General features: G+C 46.6%; 1 protein-coding gene across 1 annotated transcript in view; it reads left to right on the forward strand.

Annotated features, from left to right (window-relative positions):
* TFCP2L1 (transcription factor CP2-like 1) overlaps positions 1-6,834 on the forward strand; it is a 59,372-nt gene that overhangs the window by 7,935 nt on the left and 44,603 nt on the right. The window lies entirely within an intron of this gene.

Consider the following 6,834-nt stretch of genomic DNA (forward strand, 5'->3'; position numbering starts at 1 on the left):
TCCCCAGCCAAGAAAGTCTTAAAAAAGACCCTTCCACAGGGGGAGCGCTGCTCAGCCAGAAGCTGGGCTCACGGCTGGCGACTCTGATGTAGCGCTAAGGACCCCTCGGGGGATGTCCGCCTGCTGGCTTAAGGTGGACATCCTCCAAGGGGTCCTGGACTGCGAGAGGGTGAAGGCCAGGCTGAGGGACTCCACCCCCACCCCAACTCCAGTGCATGAATGTTGTGCACCAGGCCTCTAGATACTCCATGAAATATATGTTTTTTTCCAGCTTTACCAGTGAGATTTATAATATTATGCTGCATTTGGAATTTATAATGTGATATAAAGGTCTAAGTTTATTTTTCTAAATAGATAACCTATTAGTTATTACCTAGTTTATCCTTTACTTACTGGTTTAAAATGCCACTTTTGAAACATTTACAAAACCATTCTCTAAAGTGTTAGTCTAGAAACAGACCCTTGTATAGGTATTTGTCCTATACCCCTGAGGTTAATTGATTCTCACCCCATTTCTCATTGAACTATTTATTGTAGCTTGAAATAAATATTTTCCTATTTGGGACTAGAAGTTCCTTTCAAAACTTTTCTTAGCCATTCTCAGTTATTCTTATAGATGGATTTTACAGCCATTACTCTCTTTCTATACTATTTTTTAACATTTATGAGGTCATATACTTTATAAAATTGTTTCTTGCTTTTATTAAATACTACTAGAGGTTCGGTGCATGAAATTCGTGCACGGGGTGGGGGGTGTCCCTCAGTCTGACCTGTGCCCTCTTGCAATCCAGGACCCCTAGGGTAGGGTCCCTAGGCCTGGATGGTGATCAAGGCCTATTGGGGCTTTCCTTCCCTGGCTGCCTGCAGCTGGCCCCGCCCCCACCACTGCCACTGCTTGCCATCTATGCAGCGCTGCTCCCCCTCCCCCGCCACCAGTCGCCTCCCTCTGTGGGCAACAGGCATGAGGTGTGATCACTTGGCTGGCCTGGGCCTCCCTCTGTGGGTAATATGCAGGTCAGCCCCCCACACCCGCCACAGTGTTGCTGGTCGGTGGCCTGGGCCTCCCTCTGTGGGGTGTAGGGTCCCTAGGCCTGGATGGTGATCAAGGCTTTCCTTCCCTGGCTGCCGGCAGCTGGCCCCGCCCCCACCACTGCCACTACTTGCCATCTATGCAGCGCTGCTCCCCCTCCCCCGCCACCAGTCGCCTCCCTCTGTGGGCAACAGGCATGAGGTGTGATCACTTGGCTGGCCTGGGCCTCCCTCTGTGGGGCAATCGCAGGTCAGCCCCCCACACCCGCCACAGTGTTGCTGGTCGGTGGCCTGGGCCTCCCTCTGTGGGGCGATCAATCGGTGGGGCTCCGTGATCAATCGCTGCGCAAAGGGAGACCCCGCCCACCCAGCCGGGGCTCCATGATCGATCACAGTGGAGTCTCCCCTTCCCTCTCCCATTCGATCACCCTGCCAGCCGGTGGCCTGGGCCTTCCTCTGCGGGGTGATCGAGGGGTGATGGCGGGGCCCCCCGACCAATTGCATCATACCCTGCCGTCAGTGCGTGTCATAGGATGGTCATCTGAAAGGTCGCCCGGACGGTCGTTCTGCTGTTCTGTTCTTTGATTGATTTGCATATTACACCTTTATTACTATAGGTTGTTGTATGAACATTTTCTGCCATTTTCACAGTCTCTTAAACATCATTTACTATGTCTGTACATTATTTTACTATTTCCTTGTATTATTTATGACAATATTGCCATGACTGCGGGGTGAAAATATACAGTGTGATTATTTTAGTCCTGTCTCCCATAATAGGACGAAGGTCTGTGAGGGCTTTTTAACATTATATCCCCAACATTCAGCTTGATAGTAGGTGCTCTATGAATATTCATAAAATTAGAAATTAGGCATGATTTATTCCATTTTATTTCTCCTTTTGTTGCTATCCTCACTTATGCTGTACTGGACATCTTTTTCAGCATACCTTATTTAAAGTAGCGTATACACCTATGTCATGCAACACAGGTATTGATTCCATTTAATAATAGTTTTGACACAACTTTTCCGGTTAATTGGGAAGTTTGCTGTGAGGATTAATGTTTCCTGCATTGGCTCCGTGATGCTGCCCTCTTTCCAGGAGGCCAGCCCATGCCACCTTCCTTGTAATGTCTGATGCTCTCTGCAAACATGGAAAGGGTGCTGCATCTGTAAATCAAAATGTCATTTCAACCATTTCAACCAGCGCTCTGACCTCTGACCTCGTGTGGCTGGGGCAGGCATGTTGGATTTCACATCGCCAAGCCCAGCGTCTGATTTTGGAGATGGTGAAAATGGTTTGCAAATATGTCCTCTTCCTCTGAGTGGGATCCTGTGGAAAAGGGGTGGACAGCTGTTGAATGTGGGTCTGAAAACTTCGCGATCAGCTTCTGTCAGTGGCCAAAGGTCACAGTGGACAGATCTTCCCCGAGGCAGGCTGGCCCTGAGGGAGGGGATGAAGTGGGTGGTGCGGGCGGGGTCACGGAAAACAAAGGAGAAAGAACCCTAGGCAGTCTGTGTAGTACATTCTGGCTTTGAGATAAGATGTAGGGCACACAACTTTGCAAAAATGGCTTGTTATGGAGAAAGCTTGTGTATTTCTTACAACAACTCTTGAATCCCAACATAATCATGAATTACTGTAGGATTCTTACTTTCATTTCTTCACGGAAGAAAACTTACTGTTCATTGGAAGGAGTGGGTGGTTCAGTGAGAAGAGAGAAAGCCATGTGCAAAGGCAGGAATAGGTTGGGGTGGTGGTGGTGCAGCTAAGCACACTGTCTGTCCAGAGAATCTTAAGTAGTTCAGGATAACTAGGGATTGGAACACAAGGAGGAGAGTGAATGATATGGATGGAGAGGTAGACCAGATGGCCAAGGTCTCCAATTGCGTTGCAGAGGCTGGGCCATTGGGCAGCCACTTTGGCAAGTCACTTCACCTACCAGTTTCTCCAGTTCCTCATCTGTAAAACGGGAGAGAAAATTCCTGCAAAGTAGGTGCTTCTATGTGTATAAAGTGAGTAAATACATGTAGGACACTGGAAAGGTGTAGAGCACATAGTAAGCGTTCACATATTGGCCATTAAAGTGGACACGTGTTCACCCCAGTCCTATTTTGGAAGTTAACAGGGTCATCAAATTGGGACTCGGAAAGCGTCGGTCCTAGAACTCCTTTGGACAGATTATAGGCAGGAAGGCCTCTGAGCTTTCCCGTTTGCTCTTCACTCGCTACTACCAGACGACAGACATAAACTGGCGGAGACATAGCCTGTGCAGGGTGTTAAAATACCATCTCTAAAACCGATTACAGAGAGCACAGTGACTCCTAAACCACGAGAGCTTTTGTGTCAAGGATTCCTTTACGTCGGCACCTTGGCCAAGTAGAGCTTTATGCGGAGACCACATGCCTTTAAGGGGACACTTTGTTTAGCACTTCAGAATTTACAAAACACTTTTTAATTTTTCATTGAAGTTATTCTCCCCAAATGTTTTACGCATTCCCATTTTACAGATGGCAGGCTGAGAGAGGTGCAGTCAGGTCCCCCTTCCTTAGGTTCCCCTTCCGCTCACACCCCGCAAGCCTGGCAGTGTCTGAGCTGTGATGTGGGAGTTCTGGAAGATTCTTTTTATTTATTTATTTTGTAAATATATTTTATTGATTTTTTACAGAGAGGAAGGGAGAGGGATAGAGAGTTAGAAACATCGATGAGAGAGAAACATTGATCAGCTGCCTCCTGCACACTCCCTACTGGGTATGTGCCCACAACCAAGGTACATGCCCTTGACCGGAATCGAACCCGGGACCCTTGAGTCCGCAGGCCGACGCTCTATCCACTGAGCCAAACCGGTTAGGGCAGATGCACCGTCTTCTGGCCACTTTTTTTAGGGCTCCTGATGGACGGACTCTGGGCTGGGCACTTGCCTGGGGGGTGCGGCTCTGAGGCATGTGGAAGGAACTTGGGGGTTGGGGGGAGAGGACCGGGAAGGAGTGGAGGGGTAGAAAGTGTCTCCTTGAAGAAAAACATCATCAGGCTCCACTCCACCCTCAGCCTCTCCGCCGCAGTGACCGGAGGAGTGGCCAGGCCGTCTTCCTGCTCAGAACCCAGACAGAATGGCAGCTTTTTTATTTTTTATTTTTTTATTACCAGCTTCTGCTCCGGGGAAATCACTTAATCTCTAGGAGTGTTCATTTATCTGGAATTGGGACGATTTCATTTAGTGTGTTGCCTTGAGAATTAGGTGATTAATGAATGTCTGGCAAATAAGTACATAGTTATATTTTTTCTCCTCCCCAATCACACCAGGGACTTTGGATTTAAGGAATGAGGCAAGGGATGAGTCACTGTATCCTTTCTCCACAGCTGAAGTTTTCTCTCCAGATTAATTTTTACCCTGAAGTTTGGGATACAAACTGAGTAAACATGCTTCCTCCCTTAGTGTTTTCCCCCCAAAGTATAAAAAGCAGCACATACTTACTGTAAGCAGAATAGCCAGCTAGTGCATAAACTTGTGCCCCAGAAAGCTGCTTGTAACCTCACTTCCGAGATTTTTCTTAGTCATGCATTAACCCGTGGATGTCTGATTGTAAGGCATACATAACTACATATATCAACTTTATAGACACTCACACACAGATACTTGTAGAAATGTGCATGCCTCTTTTTAAGAGAAATGGGGTCATATGGTATATACTGTGTAGCAACTTGCTTTTTTTTTGTCCAACAAAATACCCTCCACGTGGGTGCATTACAGAAACAAGCCGAAGCCGATCCTTGCTGGTCACGTGAGGAGCCTTGGCCTGGCTGCTGCGTCACTGGTCCTCCTGAGCAGCGCAGCTTGTTGCCGCTCTTTCATCACCACGCCCGGCACTCCAGTGAGCGCATAAGCAGGGGTGAAATATCTACAGTTAGAATTGCCAGCACAGCATTTTGGTAGACGCTGCCATATTGCCCTGTAATCACATTGTACCGATTTGTGATTTTATGAACAATAACTATGAGTAATTGTTTATTTCCTTTTCCCTTATTTTCTATTCCCCATCTCTACCATGCCTAGAATATAACATTTTTTTAATCCCCCCTCCCCGCCAGGATATGCTTTTTAATTGATTTTTAGAAAGAAAGGGGGTGAGGGGGGGCGGGGGAGGGAAGCATCAATTGGTTGCCTCCTGTACATACCTCGCCTGGGGATCAAACCAGCAACCTTTTTGGTGTTCAGGACGTTGCCCAAACCAATGAGCCAGCCACCCAGCCAAGTCTGGAATATAACTTCTTGAAGGCGGATACCTTGAGTATCTTGTTCACTGCTAGTCCTAGCACAGATGTAATTTTTTTGAATGAGTGAAGAATGTCTATTTTTCTATGCCTTTGTCAACACTCTTCAACCTTTGGCGATTAGTGGGGAAAATCTAAAGTATTCCTTTTTTAATAGTTTATTTCCTCAATTTTGTTGAATATATGTCATGTTTTATTTGGTTGTTTCTATTCCTTCTACCTTCCACGTGATTTACCCATTTTTCAGATGGGATTTTCATTCTGTTCTTACTTTTTTATAAGAGCCCTCTGCATGTTTGTGCTAATGTGTTAGAAATATGTTTCCACATTTTCTTGTTTGTTTGCTTGCTCTTTTACATAATAAAATTTTTTATAAATTTTCATGTGATCAGGTTTATTGGATTTTTACCTTAAAGTTTTTTGTGTTACGTGTCCCATTTAGGAAAGCCTTCTTCACTTTAAGATTTTAATAATGTTCACCTGTTTGTTAAAGATTTTTCTTCTGAAGTCTTTACTACTGTGCCATTCATTTTGGTGTGTAAGGAATGAGGTAGGAACCCTACTCCACTGCTTTACACATGGTCCCATAATGACTTACTGAGGGGAGAGCCTCACGTGGTAGAATCCTGTGCAGCCGTAGAAGCACGAGGTAGAGCCTTTCGTGCAGCCTGGGCTGTGAAGTTTTAAGAAGTCTTTCTCCCTGTTGGTGACACTGACTTGGAAGATAGCATTAATCTTCTTTCTTAGAGACTGGGTGGGGGTCAGAGGCAGGAATTGTGGGTTTGGATACACCCAGGCTCCATTCTGGCTCCCTCTTCTCTCCCAAGTTACAGGACCCAGCAACCTGTGTGTTTTGTGAAATAGACACAACACCCACCTGAGGCCTTGTCTTGAGATTTAAGTGAGACATGGTGTTGTTTGGTTTGTTCGTGCCATGCAAGGATATTTTATCTTGGCGACATAAACTCTAGAATTGCTTACTCAGTGAAGAGCTTTATAAACCACATCACAGAGGTTAGTTAAAAGGAAAACAAAGTAAGAGACAGATGCTTTTCCTAATGGCAGGTCCTGGTAATTAATCTATGAGTTAATCCTATATAATAAAGAGGTAATATGTAAATTGACCATCACTCTAACACACAAGATGGCCACCCCCATGTGGTCAAAGATGGCCGGCAGGGGAGGGCAGTTGGTGGGGAACCAGTCCTACAGGGGAGGGCAGTTGGGGGTGACCAAGCCTGCAGGGGAGGGCAGTTGGGGTCGATCAGGCCAGCAGAGGAGCAGTTAGGCATCGATCAGGCTGGCAGGGGAGTGGTTAGGGGGTGATCAGGCTGGCAGGCAGAAGTGGTTAGGGGCAATCAGGAAGGCAGGCAGGCGAGCGGTTGGGAGCCAGCAGTCCTGGATTGTAAGAGGGATGTCCCACTGCCCACAGGGATTAGGCCTAAATGGGCAATCGGACAACACCCCCCCCTCTCCCCCCAGTGCACGAATTTTGTGTACTGGGCCTCTAGTAAACTAATAAAAATACTAAC

The sequence above is a fragment of the Myotis davidii genome, unplaced genomic scaffold, assembly GCF_000327345.1.
Source record: "Myotis davidii unplaced genomic scaffold, ASM32734v1 scaffold249, whole genome shotgun sequence".
Taxonomy (NCBI): domain Eukaryota; kingdom Metazoa; phylum Chordata; class Mammalia; order Chiroptera; family Vespertilionidae; genus Myotis; species Myotis davidii.